Raw genomic sequence first — 17710 nt, 5'->3', positions numbered from 1 at the left:
TTACTTTTTAGAGTGTCTACTGAGCATTTTCTCCAAGTAATTTCCTGGTGAGCTCCTTTTATTTTTCAGCTGATAATGCACATAGGATGTGCCCTTCTCAGTGGAAGACTATGAACTTGTAATAAGAAAAAAATGGATAGCTTTAATTAGTCCTTTAACATAAATGCAATAATCATATTTTTCTCTAGGAGCTCTTTAATCATTTCACTAGTCTCATGATTAAAGTACACTAATAAAGTTGTCCCCATCATAGAAAGATGAGCAAAACATGGGAAAGCCCTTAGGAGGATGGGGGCGGGATTGTTCACTGTACTAGTCAAGGTTCTTGGTTGTAAGCACTTGAAACTGATTCTAGTCATTTAAGCAGAAAAGAAATTTATTGACAAGATTTTGGTTTCTTACGGGAATCTCTAAGAAGTTTGGAGGACCAGGCTTGGAAAATGGGGCAAACCAAGGGAGTCTACATAGTCGGAACAAGAGCACATTTAGCAGTCAGCCAGCACCATGGGTGACTGACTGCTGAATGGAGGATGCTGAAGCAGCTAACATTAAGCACTAAGTCTGGTGTCACTGCCACTGCACCCACTGCCATGGGGAGCCAGTGCTGCTGTCACCCTGTCCCTGCTTCTCTAAGTTTATATCTGTGGACATTTGATTGGCCAAACTTGGCCCTGGGCTCCTGCACTAGTAACAGGGAAATGAATTTGACCTTTTCAGCTTCAGTGAGGAGAGCTGGGCTTTGAGTCCTACTAAATCTCAGACTCAAGCAAATTCTGAAACATAAAAATACAGTTTAGATGCCAGGCAGTTACAGACAGGCAAACATTCATTTCTTTCATGGAATGACTAAGGGAGACAAATAAAACATATTTTATCTTACTTAACTAATTTCTCACTTTTAAAATCTTTATCACCTTTTTTCAAAAAATAGAAAAAAATCCAAGTAGCATTTCACTATGTTTCCCCAAGAGTTTGTATTTGGAAACAAATATCTTTTTTTCCTTGCCTAAGAAGCCAAGATGTACTTGAGAAAAAGGGTTTCTTATTGACATTCTATGTCTTTCATCACTTTATTCCCCTTGGTCAACAACTTAAAGTGACCCCTCTTGCCACCAACAGTGAGTCTCAGCTCCCTGCATCTCTTTGTAATGAGCTCCCAGTCCTAACAGGCCACCCTGCCCCCAAATGAATGGAAGCTTGCCCTATTAAACCAATCTTCAGATGCTGAAGAGGTGACTTCTTTAGGGTACTCTCCAGTAGCTTTCCTCTGCATATCTCCAAAAGAAGGCTGGCCACAGAAGTGAGTTGAAGCTAGTGTAGCCAACATGTAGGCTTTGGCTCATGGGCTGAGAAAGGTGATCTGGATGTTTTAATTGAATAAATCATAGCCACTCAATAGGCTGTTGCATTTTGGGTGAGTATGATATTCATTTTGCATTTTGGGGTGAGTATCATATTCATTTTGCATTTTGAGGTGAGTATGGTATTCATTATATTAGTTCAGAAACAAAATCATACTTGAATAGATAAAAACTTTAGTTAGATTTTCTTTTCTTTTTTTTTTTTTTAAATGGAGTCTTGCTCTGTTGCCCAGGCTGGAGTGCAATGGTGTGACCTCGGCTCTCTGCAACCTCTACCTCCCTGGTTCAAGGGATTCTCCTGCCTCAGCCTCCTGAGTAGCTGGGATTACAGGGGTGCACCACCATGCCCAGCTAATTTTTTGTATGTTAGTAGAGACAGGGTTTCCCTGCATTAGTCAGGATGGTCTCGATCTCCTGACCTCATGATCCACCTGCCTCAGCCTCCCAATTGTTCTTTATGACAATGGGGGGGGGAATACCATAAATTTCAAAGGACATCTATGCTCTACTCCAGTGGCCTACAGGAAACACATTATCCAGTCAGTTGCATGGTAACCTAAGTCCTTCCTCCCTGATTCCTAAATGGCTGAGCAGTTGTAAGATCAATTATACACCACTGATTAAAAAGTTAATATGGACGTGAGTCACTGTATTACTTTATGCAATTCATATTTACTCTACTTCTGTCAAAGGCTGCCCCTCTTCTATTAATTATTTCTCAGGTTATGGAATAGAATGTAGCCCACCTGGGTACTTATAATGCTCAAAGAGATCATACATCAGTTTCACCAGCAAGTCCAGAACTGCTACGAAAGAGCTTTGATTAGCTGGGTGTGGTGGCTCACACCTGCAATCACAGCACTTTGGGAGGCTGAGGCAGGTGGATCAACTGAGGTCAGGAGTTTGAGACCAGCCTGGCCAACGTGGTGAAATCCTGTCTCTACTAAAAATGATTGGTTTACCTGAATGTGATGGGGAGAATGAAACCACGTTGGAAAACACTCTTCAGGATATTATCCAGGAGAGCTTCCCCAACCTAGCAAGGCAGACCAACATTCAAATTCAGGAAACACAGAGAACATCGCAAAGATTTTCCTAGAGAAGAGTAACCCCAAGGCAAATCATCGTCAGATTCACCAGGGTTGAAATGAAAGAAAAAATGCTAAGGGCAGCCAGGGAGAAAGGTCGGGTTACCCACAAAGGGAAGCCCATCAGACTCATAGCAGATCTCTCTGCAGAAACCCTGCAAGCCAGAATAGAGTGGGGGCCAATCAATACTAACATCCTTAAGAAAAGAATTTTCAACCTGGAGTTTCATATCCAGCCAAACTAAACTTCAAAAGTGAAGGAGAAATAAAATCCTTTACAGACAAGCAAAAGCTGAGAGATTTCGTCACCACCAGGCCTACCTTACAAGAGCTCCTGAAGGAAGCCCTAAACATGGAAAGGAACAACCAGTACCAGCCACTGCAAAAACATACCAAATTGTAAAGTCCATCAACACTATGAAGAAACTGCATCAACTAATGGGCAAAACAGCCAGCTAGCTTCAAAATGGCAGGATCAAATTCACATATAGCAATATTAACATTAAATGTAAATGGGCTAAATGCCCCAATCAAAAGACACAGACTGGAAAATTGGATAAAGAGTCAAGACCCATTGGTGTGCTGTATGCAGGAGACCCATCTCATGTGTAAAGACACACATAGGCTCAAAATAAAGGGATGGAGGAAGATTTACCAAGCAAATGGAGAGAGAAAAAAAAAAAAGCAGGGGTTAAAAATCCTAGTCTTTGATAAAACAACATTTTAAACCAACAAAGATAAAAAGAGACAAAGAAGGGCATTACCAATGGTAAAGGGATCAATGCAATGAGAAGAACTAACTATCTTAACTATATATGCACCCAATGCAGGAGCACTCAGATACATAAAGCAAGTTCTTAATGACCTACAAGGTGCTACACACTTTTAAAAAACCAGATCTTATGAGAGCTCCCTCACTATCCCAAGAATAGCACCAAGAAGGATAGCGCTAAACATGATAAACCACCGCTATGATCCAGTCACCTCCCACCAGACCCTATCTCCAACACTGGGGATTACTATTTGATGTGACTTTTCAGCGGGGACACAGATCCAGACCATATCAATAGATGTGTTGAAATTCATAGAACTGTAAGGAGAGTAAGGAGAAAAGAAAGAAAAAAAGTCAATTTCCCTGTAAGATAATTTTTTAAATTAAATTAGAAGAAAAGAAATAGAACATGGCCAGGACCCCAAAGCCTTGCTGTTCCCCCTCCCAGACACTACCTCTTCTCTCCCTGAAGAGGTCATCATTTATTCATCAACAGTTTAAATGTCTTACTTCACCTGTTTGGCTTACTGACATGCTTAAATCCAGTCTGATTGCCATCAGGGGTCTGGAATGTTTTAAGTCAAGAGACCACCCAACGAGTCATCAGCGTTCCAGGGCTGGGAGCAGTGCTGACTTGTCTGTGCTTCCTACTCCAACAGCTTTCTTTCAAATTGGTGAAAATAACTCAGTAAAACCTCAAGAACTATTTAGGGAATCAGTTAATAAAACTTTGACAGAGGGTACAAGGAATATTCTCAAGTCACTTCCATTTCATTACCAACTTACCCCAAATCATCAAAAAGATAAATTATTTGTAAATTTGCTATGAAAGCATTATACACCAAGAAATGAGTTTTGGGAAGTATATTCTTTACAAATTTTGTTTCTGTCAACTTGCATCCCTGTATCTATAGCAGAATGTTTTTTTCCCTTCCCACATAAAAACAAAACAACTTGAGCAACTCCATAGGACAAGGAAATTTAACATTACCACAACTTAGAATAAAAGCCTAGGAAGCTGAAAAAATAAAGTTACAAAATTAGCCATGATTTGATTAACGTTTTAAAATATAATTTGTTTCATACCTAATGGCAGAATATATATATACATATAATATATATAAAGGATATATGTGTGCTTTTTCATTGCTTTTGTTTTTTGTTTTGAGATGGAGTTTCGCTCTTGTTACCCAGGCTGGAGTGCAATGGCGCTATCTCGGCTCACTGCAACCTCCGCCTCCTGGGTTCAGGCAATTCTCCTGCCTCAGCCTCCTGAGCAGCTGGGATTACAGGCACGCACCACCATGCCCAGCTAATTTTTGTATTTTTTAGTAGAGACGGGGTTTCACCATGTTGACCAGGATGGTCTCGATCTCTTGACCTCGTGATCTACCCGCCTCGACCTCCCAAAGTGCTGGGATTACAGGCTTGAGCCACCACCCTCGGCCTGCTTTTGGTTTTAAGCTTCCAAGTTAGTTTATGTAACAATTTTTTTAATCACAAAGAATGTCATTTGGCTATTAATAAAGTTATGTACTCATGTGTGGCCAAGGAAGCTTATTTTTATGTACTGAGGGTGACTGTTGGAGGATCAACATCTGTTGTTTTTGTCCTGGCAGCATCCCTGTCCTCTCTCCTCCAGGACAGCACCCCTATCCCCTGAGGGGCTCCCCTCCATTGCCCCATGAGGTTCTGTTGCATAGCCAACAGAAGTACCCCCTTCCCTTTGCCACTGTTATTGGCCCTGGGAGGGTCCCATGATTAAGCTGGGCCAGTTGAGGCTTCTCTAGAGATTCTGTTGCTTTTCTTTCCTCTGAGGTCACTTAGGCGAGTTTGATATAAGTTGGAAACATTTGCAGCATAGCCTCTGCCTACTGGTCCCTCCACTTCATAGGAGACGTCTGATGATAGTAGACTGGAGACAGAGAGGACCAGGGACTGCGATTGCTATGGCCAAGCGTTTGAAAGATCCAACTTCTGGCCAGGTGCAGTGGCTCACACCTGTAATCTCAGCACTTTGGGAGGCCGAGGTGGGCGGACCACGAGGTCAAGATGTCAAGACCATCCTGGCCAACATGGTGAAACCCCATCTCTACTAAAAATACAAAAATAAGCTGGGTGTGGTGGTGCATGCCTGTAATCCCAGCTACTCAGGAGGCTGAGGCAGGAGAATCACTTGAACACGGGAGGCAGATGTTGCAATAAGCCGAGATTGCACCACTGCATTCCAGCCTGGAAACAGAACGACACTCCATCTCAAAACAACAAAAAACAAAAACATCCAACTTCTGTCCCTGCTTGACCATACCCTTGTGGATCCCTCTTGCAAGTGCGAAGGTGACAGTTGTCCATATCTGATACCCAAATGTAAATAATGTAAATAAGAACAGTGACTACGTATTGAGCTTATACAGTATAATCTTAAGCGATGCTAAACTGTTTATCTCCAGTGTCATATTTTGTTCTCATAACCACGCCAAGATTTTTCTAGGCTCAATTACTATGCCCAATTTATAGCTGAGGAAACTGAAGCAAAGAGAGATTAAAAAAGTATATCCAAGGCCACAAAGCTAGCAAGAGGTAGAGCTGGGATTCAAGCTGAGGAAGTCTGACCCGAGAGCCTCTGTCAGGTTTCTAAACTTTCAGTGAGAGAGAGATGCAAACACAGGAATTCGTGCCTCCTCCATAGAGCCCTCCTTCATTACACAGGCCATATTGATCTCCCTGTGTGCACAATAGGCACTGTGGGTTACAGACTTGTGGGTGAAACCTGTCAGTGTCTCCTCTTGCGAGCTTTACAAATGCTGTGTCAGGCAAAAATGCTCATTTGAAATTTTGCCTTACACCCTAAGTGCATCACATGTGTGCCAGTGGAAACTGGCAACTTAATATTCCTTCCCTATAAAGATCAGAAATGCAGATCTAAAAATTTGGTACGTTTTCTGGGGTAACGTCTCACTCCTGAATCCGCATTTGGAAATCTGATATTTTTCCCAGCAACCACTCTGACAGGAGCTGGCTTGGGGAGCAACAGGGAAGGGAGGAGGCTGGAGAGGAAATGAGAGCTCTGAGAAAACAGTCATTTCTTTCAAAATATTGCTGGCAGTATGAGGCACGTCACGTCCAGCTGACATTTCTGTTTTATTGAAGAGATGCAAACAAATGATCGGTTAAGGGCTTTGGCCTTTATTGAATCAGTGTTAATTGCCGTGGGGCTTTACTTAGTGAAATCACAAAGATCACCAGGCTTAGGCAACTAGAATAATCTTTGAGATGAACAGTTTCGTCATTTGTCAGCGGTGACATCCATTTGCAGGTAATCTGCCATCTACCGGAGGCTGTGCTTGAGCTCAGATGTCCCATTGCAAATTTTTTAAAGCGGGGAAGAAGAGCCAGGCGTTGAAGGTGGGCAGCGCTGGATTCAGAACCTCTGTCTATCACCTGTAGCAGTGTGCCATCTCAGTTCCTTCTCTGGAAAATGGAAATAAATCATACCTACTTGCTGGACAGTGGTGAGAATTGGAGATAATATATGGAAAGCCCCTAATTGTGCCTTGCAAATAGTGGGTGCTCAAAAATAACTTGTATGATGCCGAAAGGCAGCAAACAAAACAGTTGGGTTGAATGTTACCAGATTTGCATATAACAATTATTTCCTAACAAAGCAGCCTTGGGCCAGGCTACCTCCAACTAAAGATTCAGGTACGTATGTAAGAAATAGAGTTTTCTCTTCGAGACACACAGAACATGTGAATGGATATTCCACCAGCTTCATTATGGGTAACTCTTGCTGGTCATGTTTGTATTTTAACTAGTGCCTTCTGAATACAGGGACTTTTAACATAAAATAAAAGCTTAAAACAGGGATAAAACGTATAACAATATTTTCTTATTCTGTGCCCATGGCAGACATTACTAATCAAATACGCTTCTTTTTTGTTGATGCTGAATTTGGATGTGGCTTTTCCATCCTCCACACATTGTTCCAGACAGGCTTTACTAACTGATTACGTTTGGTATTTGAGATAAATCCTGTTCGGCATCCTGGCTTAAATTTGGATGATTCCAGAAACAGAAGCTTATGGGAGGAGATAATTTATGCAGGTGGGCCCTCTGTACCCGTCAGATCATATCACAAGCAGCTGCCTATAAAGTTTGGCTAAAGTGACCAGAAACATACATCCACCTTGCAACTCTTTGAGACTTTGCTGTTTATAATATTGTTTTTATGTGGACTTATTGTCATGGATTTGAATCAACACTGTATTTCCTTTGAGAACCCACTGTATGTAATATACCAAGATATGAATATCGTAGTGCAGATAGCATAGAGGTCATCTTGTGGAGGGATTTGGGTCTTGGGGTCCCAAGTGGATGCTGGTCTCTTTCTGTCATCCAGAGAATAGAGTGGAACATGCACATAAGGAAATGACTGCACATTTAAGGCCTTCACTGGACTTCTTGCCTGCAGCCAAAACACTTGAAGCCAGAATGGCTGGCGTGACAGTGGGCTTGGTCTAGAAACTAATGATGATTTACAAGCCAAACTATTTCTCATTATTCAAAATGTAAATGTTTTGGCTGGAAAAGAAAACTAGGCGCAGCAGATCACACCATCCCTCATGTAGCGCCTTAAACATTAGTGCTCTGGCTCCCCTGGAACTGGAGTACAAAACCAGACGGGAGTCTTGCAGGTCATGAGACCTACGGATTTGCAAACTGTGCTCCTGGAATTCTCGGGGATTCCAGGAGGCCCCCAGAAGCAGCTATGGGAATGAGGAAGAGGTTGAGGGGTAGGCCTTGCAACTGTATCCAGACCCTGGACACATTTCTCACTGCCTGTTACTACTACTGCCCCGGTCTGAACAACCTCATTTCTGGCCCGAATCAGACACTAGCCTCCTAACTGGCCTCTTTGCTTCCATTCTCATAACTATCTAGTCAATTCTCAATACAACAGCAAGAGTGAGCCTGTGAAACGGAAGTCACATCAGGTCTCTCCCCTGCTCACAACTCTGCAATGCTCTCTATGTCACTGAGAGTAAAAGCCAAATTCCTGACAAGGTTCTGCAAGGCCTTGCATCATCCAGCCCCCAGGACCCCTCTACTCATCTCCCGTGACTGACTTCCTGGTTCATTGCCCTTCCACCGTCCGAGCTTCCCCGCTGTTCTCCAGTGCACAGGTATGTTCACGTGGAGGGCCTTTGCTCTAGCTGCATCCTCTGCCTGGGACAGTCATCTCCCAGGTATGTGCTTGGTAGTTCCCTTCCCGACTTTACAGGTCTTTGCTCAGACCTCACTTTCTCCCTGAGGGCTCCCTGACTTCCTTGTCTACAGCATTTACCTTCATACTGTTGTACTGGAGCCAGCATAGAAAGTCAACACCAAGGCAAAAGTATGCCAAATTGCAGGGTCTTTATTGCCCGCGGCCATGGAGGACTCCTGTCTCTTCAACCCATGGCATCGAAAGGAGGGTGTCAAGACCTTTTATACCTGTAAAACCACCTCGGTGGTGAGGGTGAGGGGCAGGGGTGGGGGCGAGGGGCTTCAGACATTCCAAGGGCAGTGGATTCTGTAAATCGCTTCCTAGGCGGGGGTGAGGGTGAGGGGCTCCAGACATTCCGAGGGCCAGGGGACTTTGGACATTCCCATTGTTACTTAAGTGGTTCACAGAAGTCAAGATTAGCATCTGTTTACACATTGTCTGGGTAGGGTGGAAATCACAGACCTCAATTACTTATTACAAGTTGCAGGGGCCAAGACGGCGTGGGTTTGGACTGCTTGCCTGTCACATCAGGGTTACAGAGAGCAGTTTCAGCAGAAAGCCGAGGTGTGGTCGAGGTATGTGTGTGTGTGTGTGTGTGTGTGTGTGTGTGTGTGTGTCTGTGTGTGTGTGTCTGTGTGTGTGTGTGTCTGTGTGTGTGTGTGTGTGTGTGTGGAAGGATAGGTCCAGTGCCAGTTACTTCATTTGTCTAGAAGCTTGTGTATTCTCAGCACTTGTATTTGGAAACCTAGATAAAATAGATAATTTCCTAGGAATATACATTATTTACTGAAACTGGCTTGAAAAATATAAAAAGACTAATTTCCAGAAAAGAAACAGAAAAAGTTACCAGTTAAATCTCCAGAAAGCACTAGGTTTTATGTATTTTTTTTAAAAAAAAAAAAAAGAAAGAGAGAAAGAAAGAAAAAAAAGGAATGAAGGAGTGGAAGAAGGAGGAAGAGGAAGAGGGAGAGAGAACAGGAGTGTTGCTTTATTCTAAAAATGGGCATTGAAAACCTCTTTTATGCCAATAATTATGCTTAATAATGGCCAATCAATATTTCATTTAAACCTGTTAGTAGGTGTGATGTGGTACTGATAAGAGTGTATATTCTGTGTATTTAAAGTGGAGAGTTCTATAAATGTTTATTAAGTTTACTTGTTCCGGGTCTGAGTTCAAGTGCTGGATATCCCTATTAATTTTCTGTCTCGTTGATCTATCTAATATTGATGTTGAAGTCTCCCACTATTATTGTGTGGGAGTCCAAGTCTCTAATAGGTCTTACGTATCTGGGTGTTCCTGTATTGGGTGTGTATATATTTAGGATCGTTAGCTCTTCTTGTTGCATTGATCCTTTTACCACTATATCTTTGTTGCTTTAAAATCTATTTTATCAGAGGCGAGAATTGCAACTCCTGCTTTTTATTTACTTATTTATTTTTGCTCTCCATTTGGTTGGTAAATCTTTCTCCATCCCTTTGTTTGAGTCTTTGTGTATCCTTGCATGTGAAATGGGTCTGGATGTAACATGCCATTGGGTTTTGGCTGTGTCTTTTGATTGGAGGATTTAGTCGATTTAAATTTAGGGTTACTGCCATTTGATGTTAGCTGGCTGTTTTGCCCATTAGTTGATGTAAATTCTTCATTATGTTGATGCTTTTTACTTTTTGGTGTATTTTTAGAAAGGCTAATACTGGTTGTTTCTTTCTATGTGTAATGCTTCTTTCAGAAGCTCTTGTAAAACAGGCCTAGTGGTAATAAAATCTCTGAGTACTTGCTTGTTCATAAAAGATTTTATTTTTCCTTCAGTTGTAAAGCTTAGTTTGGCTGGATATGAAATTCTGGGTTGAAAGTTCTTTTCCTTAAGGATGTTGAATATTAGCCCCCACTCTCTTCTGGCTTGTAGGGTTTCTGCTGAGAGATCTGCTGTAAGTCTGATAGGCTTCCCTTTATGGGTAACCTGACCTGAGGTATGCAGTTTTATGGGCTTTTACCATGTCACAAGACCAACTGGACACTGTGGACTTCCCTTCCCCAACTTACTTTCTTTATTCTGATATATATATATTGCCTCCTAACATATCATAGAATTTGTTGACTTATGATGTTTAATTATCATCTGCCCCCCCAGCATGTTTCCTAGGTAGTAAGAACACTAAAAAAATTTCAAAAAAAATTGTTGTCTTGGTGTATGTATGAATGAATAAATAGGTTTCTGGGCCTGCCACCTCATCATCAATCAGAGCAACTTCATCTTTTAGATTGAATGTGGTGCAGTGACACACACAGGCAATCCCAGCTACTCAGGAGACCTGAGGCAGGAAGGTCACTTAAGCCCAGGAAGGTCGAGGCTGCAGTGAGCTGTGATCAGGTCTGTGAGTAGACAATGCACTCCAGCCTGCACAATATTGCAAGACACCACCTTTAAAAAAATAAAATGATTTTTGATGTAGGGCTTCTGCATAAGATACCACTTAAAGACAAGATTTAGTAGCAAATTGGAAATCACTATAAACCACCACTCTGGTCCAATCCTCCCTTTCCACAGATGGGAAGAGCCTGGACCCAGAGGATACACTCATCTGGTTAAGGCAGAACTCAGAGATAACCTATCTCTCATGATTGATACGCTCAGCCTTCTTCAGTCTGTTGCATACTCATCCTCCCTAACCTAAACATCTTTCCCGATTCCTGCCATAAAGCTTTACATCTGCTTTTAAAGAAGCAGTATTTCACAATTAGAAATCATACTAGGAACTGTACCCTGAAAAGCCCATCTCCCTTTTTAAGTTCCATTTACCACAAGTGACAGGTTTGTGAGAATGTGATAAGCTGGGTTTTCTATTTCCAGCTCAGCCACCCCAGGTGTGATTAGGCTTATTGATGCTGTTATTACTACTAATTAGTTTTTATGTTTTTTTTTTTTTTTTTTTTTTTTTGTCTTCTGGCAATACCCAGTTCCTAGAAGTTGCGCAAGCATTTCTCACATATGCAAAGGTGAATGAGGGGGTAAACATCACCATCTGTTCCCTATTTTCCTCCCCAGCAGGCGTTTTCTCCCCTTTTCTTTTCCCCTTCGTGGTATGTTATGGGGAAAACAGTCGGCCGATCATCCAGCCAGAGTCACAGACACACTTTATGGACTTTGTCCTGTTTCCAGATTTGAATAAGAAAGAAAAAGAGACTGGTGTGATTCCAACCTGTGCAGCTGTTCTCTGCAGCTGCAACCTTTTATCTCCACCCACCTCCTCTCCCATCTGAGTGTGTGCCGCCACCCCATGGAAGATGTGACGTATGTGTACTTGAGCCTCCTAAAGCCCAGAACTATCCTTTTGGTTGTGAACTAAAGGACGGCAGAGGTTGTCCCTGTAAGGCGGATAATGATACAGATGAGCGCCAGTTGGCTTTAAGAACCGCCAGTTTAGGGGCTGGTGCAAGGGATTAATTCCATGTCACTTTGTGACATTTCTTGAAGAAGTCACTTAACTTTACTAAACTTGAGGCTCCTCATTTATCAGACAGGGCTAATGATGCCTACCTCTCAGATTATTATGAGATTAAATGTTACAATGATTCTAAAAACTGTAAATTATAGAACATTCTAGAAGCACAATACGCATTTGAAATCCTCTTAAAATTTGATAATATGCCAAAATGGTGTGTCAACTCTAAAGTGCTATATAATTATAAAGATTTATATTATCTTTTCAGTATGTGGTATTGTTTTAGTACTTATATTATTATCGTGCCCTGGTCTTTAAGTCTCAGCTCAAGTGTTTCTTCCTTTAAGAAAGTGTCCTTAACTACTCAAGTCTTTATTGATCTTGTTTTTTTTCTGGGCTTTGGTATTTATCATATTTCCTGCAAAAATTTGCCCCCATGATTGTTCTATCTTGATTATTCACTGTAATTTGTGTTGTTGGTCTTGTCTCCCCAACCCAGATTTTAGATTTCTTTAGGCAGGAATCCTGTCTTCATTAGCATCAACAAACATTAGAGTTGCAGAGCTCATGAGGCCAAGGTCAATAAGAAATAGCACACGTACCCAGCCCACGTATTGCCTTAGAATTATTTCCATCACAGTGCTCCAGGCAGCTTCTATAAGTTCAGTGGTAGTATATCTGAGATAAACCCTACTGGCAATGGTGGATCTATGCTAACCTTTGCATTTTCCAAAGAGGAAATTAAGACCCAAAGAGGAAGTGAGTTATGGAGCACAAAGTCAGAATGATGATGACTCATGTCTTTTATCCCTTGTCATCACTCTTCCTTCACCTTCATGGAACATGCTGCTTGTCATTGTCCCCAAGGTGTCTGACACAGCAGCTGAGGTCATACCGAGTCCTCAATAAACACCTATGGCTATCTTTCTTCCATCTGAGTTTACTCGGGTATTTGGAAAGCGGAGTGTTTCCACAATACTGTTGACATTGTAATTTAATATTGTTGGCTCTGCCTAGGTGGAAGCTTAATTCATGATTGTGAATTATCTGACCTTTTACTTCAAATTCGTAGTATTCAAACACTTTTTCTCCGAGACAGAGTTTCGCTCTTGTTACCCAGACTGGAGTGCAATGGCGCGATCTCGGCTCACCCCAAGCTCTGCCTCGTGGGTTCAGGCAATTCTCCTGCCTCAGCCTCCCGAGTAGCTGGGACTAGAAGCGAGCGCCACATGCCCAGCTAATTTTTTGTATTTTTAGTAGACGGGGTTTCACCTTGTTGACCAGGATGGTCTCGATCTCTTGACCTCGTGATCCACCCGCCTCGGCCTCCCAAAGTGCTGGGATTATAGGCGTGAGGCACCGCGCCCTGCGCACACTTTTTCTTCTATAATGATGTCCACAAAGGATACCTGAAATCTGCTAGCATGCATAGCCATTTCTCCACGTCGTTGCTTGCCAAAGTCTATACAAGTTACACAAATGGAGTCATAATTGCACAAAACATTCTTAGTTAAATATGATAATGGAAAATACATTAATAACATTAATAATAAAAATTCAATGTAAAAAGCTAAGTCCAAAAATATATTTGCATAAAATTAGTTTATTCTCCTCTGAGTAATTTAAGGCTGAGTTTGATGTATCTGAGCAAAATTGTCCTCTCCGTTCTCTCTATAGGCACTGAAATGGGCACTTAACAAGCCAGTTATTAAAGGCAGCAGGTTGTTCAAACCCCAATCAATGCCAAAAACATTTTTGCTGTTTGGAGGTTGTTGTTGTGAACTAAATCTTGATGTCTTGAGACAGGGAGTTTTGCTCAGTAGAAGTCCAGACCACCAAATTCCTCAGATAGAGCACCTCATATCCATTAATCTATAGCAATAATAGCTGCTACTTACCATTATAGGCAAGCCATCCTCATTCTCTTTCACTTCCTACGTTATCTCTGGGAAAGTAGTGGGTATTGTGCCTTCTACAAACAGGTTCAGGCTTGTTACATTTAGAGTTGTATCCCCTGCTCCCACAGTCCTTTCTTAACCCATTTCATTTTGTAAAGAAACTGTGATCAACCAGAAAAGTTGACATATGAAGAACTCTAATAGTAATGCTCATAGGGGCCATAGTAATGTTCATAGGTGTTCAGGCTGAAATTTCATCACCTCGAATTTTTTCTAAGAAAAAATTCAGGCCAGGCACTGTGGCTCACGCCTGTAATCCTAACACTTTGGGAAGCTGAAGCAGGCAGATCACTTGAGCTCAGGAGTTTAAGACCAGCCTGGGCAACATGGCAAAACCCCACCTCTACTAAAAATACAAAAAATTAGCCGGGCATAGTGGTGCACACCTGTATGTAATCCTACTCAGGGGGCTACTCAGGGGGCTGAGGCACGAGAATCACTTGAACGTGGGAGGCAGAGGTTGCAGTGAGCCGAGATTGTGCCACTGCACTTAAGCTTGGGTGACAGAGTGAGACTCAGTCTCAAAAAAAAGGAAAAACAATTTGGAAAGTGACAATACATTTGACAACAGGAAAATAATTGATCATTATATGTCTACCTCAAGGGCTGTGATGCCAAAGACTAATAGCAACATAAACAACTCTTACATTATAATAATAAATAAAAAATAGAAAAAATAGTATATATATATTATTATTGGGACCATATAAATATAGATATGAGTGAGGATTGAAAGATATTGACAAAAATAATGTACATCAGAGTGGCAGGAGAATGGTGGTGTTCTGGTGGCGATCATTTTTAAAATGTTTTTAGTCATGCAAAAAATTAATAATATACCAGTATGGTTAGTATTGTGGTATATGAGAGCAGAAAGAACTAGTGTGCGAGTCAAGAAATGCTACTAACTGGTGATGTAAACCCAGAAAGTTATTTTGCTCTCCGATCTCATGTTTTTCATCTACAAAATAAGTAAATTATTTTTAAGTTATGTAGCTTTAAATTATATCATTTTTCAAGGATTTACTTCTTTAAGTTGATGTTTGAACTTGTTTTAAAATGTTTAAGGTTGGTAAATATTTGTTAAATTTCAGGTTCTTGGTCTCAGTAAAGAAATTCTCAGTGAAATGGGTTACATAAAATAAAAAGTAATATATCTGTCTTGTCTCGAAACCAGTCCTTTTTTTTTAGCTTAATTCAATTTACCCACTTTTCAGAAAAGCTCATACTTTTAACCTGCTGCTGATTACATAATTAATCACACAGGAAAATGTCTTTGGAAGATGGATAAATAGTATTATTCAAGGGCAATCTGATCATATGAGTGAATAAATGGAAGTTTAACTGCCCTCTTCTAATTATTGCAAGAGACAGTGATATGCATATTTTAGTTTTATGTGCTAACAAGTCAGCAAATAAGGATCCCCGGTAGTGGCAATATGTTCATCAAGAGAACTTTCCCTAAAGGTGATACTAGAAAGCTGTTGGGCATCTCAGAATCAGTGTTTCCAGAACACATTTTACTTAGCTTGGCTCCAAACCTTAGTTCCTTTTCTAAGGCTACCTTTCTCCCTTTCCTCTGCAGATGGAAGTCCAACCCACCTTTTGGGTACCCAAGGCCAAGCAGAGGCTTTGTGGTCACATCCACATGGGTCTAAATCATCGCCTTCCCCCTCACCAGCTGTGTGACAGAGCATCACCATCTATGTATCAAGCCCTTCCTCAAATAGCTGTGGTACACAGATCTAACGCTTAATGTGCCTGGTATAGTGCCTGGAATTGGGTGAGTGTTAAGTAGGTGTCGAGGTCGGGTGCAGCGGCTCACACCTACAATCCCAGCACTTCAGGACGCTGATGGGGGTGATTTGCCTGAGGTCAGGAGTTTGAGATGAGCCTACCCAACATGGTTTAACCCTGTTTCTACTAGAAATACAAAAATTATCCAAGCGTGGTGGGGGGCACCTGTAATCCCAGCTACTTGGGAGGCTGAGGCAGGAGAATCACTTGAACCTGAGAGGCCAAGATTGTAGTGAACTGAGACTGCACCACTGTACTCCAGCCTGGGTGACAGAGTGAGACTCTGTCTCAAAATAAATAAATAAATAAACATAAATGTTGACCTTTCTCATTTTCTGATTCACTCTTTTAAAAATCCTTGTCGACTTCCACCGAGATGGCTGAATGGGAACAGTTCTGGAGCGCAGTTCCCAGGGAGAGAGACACAGAAGGCAAGTGACCTCTGCATTTCCAACCGAGGTACCAGGTTCATTTCAATGGGGCTGGTTGGACAGTGGGTGGAGCACAAGGAGGGTGAACCGGGGCAGGGTGAGGTACTGCCCTACCCGGAAGTGCAACTGGACAGAGGATCGGGGACTTTATCCCCTCGGCACTCCGGTTCAGACACTGCCCTTCTCCCATTGCCGTTGCAACCCACAGTCCAGGGTAATGCCGCCGGGCTGGAGAGCGCTGCGAGTTACCCATACAGATCTGAGCGACAGCTTGGCAGGCCTGGCGCCGTGCGTTGTCAGCACAGATCTGGGAGGAAGTTGTGACTAGTGCGAGAGTGCCTGCCGGAGGGAACTACCATCCCCCAGGAAGAGGGAGAGCTGAAAGCAGGGAGACAGGTGCTACAGCTTGGCAGGTCGCACCCCCAACAAAGACCAGAAAATTGAAGCCCTCTTGCTGGAAAGTTTTGCAGTCAGCACACCAGTCCGAGCTCTACCCAGAAATAGGTACACTTTTACACTGTTGGAGGGAGTATACATTAGTTCAACCATTGTGGAAGACACTGTGGTGCTTCCTCAAGGACCTAGAAATAGAAATTCCATTTGACCAGGCAATCCCATTACTGGGTATATGCCCAAAGGATTATAAATCGTTCTATTATAAAGACACATGCACATATATGTTCATTGCAGCACTGTTTACAATAGCAAAGATCTGTAACCAAGCCAAATGCCCATCGATGATAGACTGGACAGAGAAAATGTGGCACATATACACTGTGGAATACTATGCAGCCATGAAAAATGATGAGTTTGTGTCCTTTGTAATGACATGGATGAATCTGGAAACCATCATTCTCAGCAAACTGACGCAAAAACAGAAAACCAAACACTGCATGTTCTCACTCATAAGTGGGTGTAGAACAATGAAACCACATGGGCACAGGGAGGGGAACATCACATACTGGGGTCTGTTGGGGGTTGGGACTGAGAGAAATGCCTGATGTAGGTAGGTGATGTGGGGATGGAGGTAGCAAACCGCCATGGCATGTTTGTACCTAGGCAACAATCCTGCAAGATCTGCACATGTACCCCAGAACTAAAGTACAATTAAAAACAAAAGAATCCTGTGTATAGTCCTGTTTGTAACACGTACTTTGGCACCACGTAGATTTCTCAAATGACTCATATGAACGTAACTCATCTACTAAGTCTCTTTGCTATAGGATCCTTGCTCTAAGACAAGCATCAGTTGAACATGCTAGAACGTTGGGGAGAAAGTTCAGTAACATCATCTGTTATGAAGCAAAAAGTAGAGCTCATAGTTTTCAAGTGGTTTTGTATGTTAGCCACTGTGCTGAGGACCTTTAATGCATTATCTCCTTAAAACCCTTACAGAAATTTCATGTGGTGGGTAACATGTATCACTCCTCTCCATTGATGAAGAAATGCATTTAGAAAGGCTAACTCATATACCAAGAGACGTAGTTAATAAATGACGGCTGAGATCTGTAACCCACATTCCTCTGATTTTGAATTTAAACTCTCCCTAAGAAATGAATTTCTTATAGACAATGACACTTGTAGGGTTGCTACACA

The sequence above is a fragment of the Callithrix jacchus genome, chromosome 8 (genome assembly GCF_049354715.1).
Source record: "Callithrix jacchus isolate 240 chromosome 8, calJac240_pri, whole genome shotgun sequence".
Classification (NCBI taxonomy): Eukaryota; Metazoa; Chordata; class Mammalia; order Primates; family Cebidae; genus Callithrix; species Callithrix jacchus.
Note: the sequence above shows the minus strand (reverse complement) of the source record.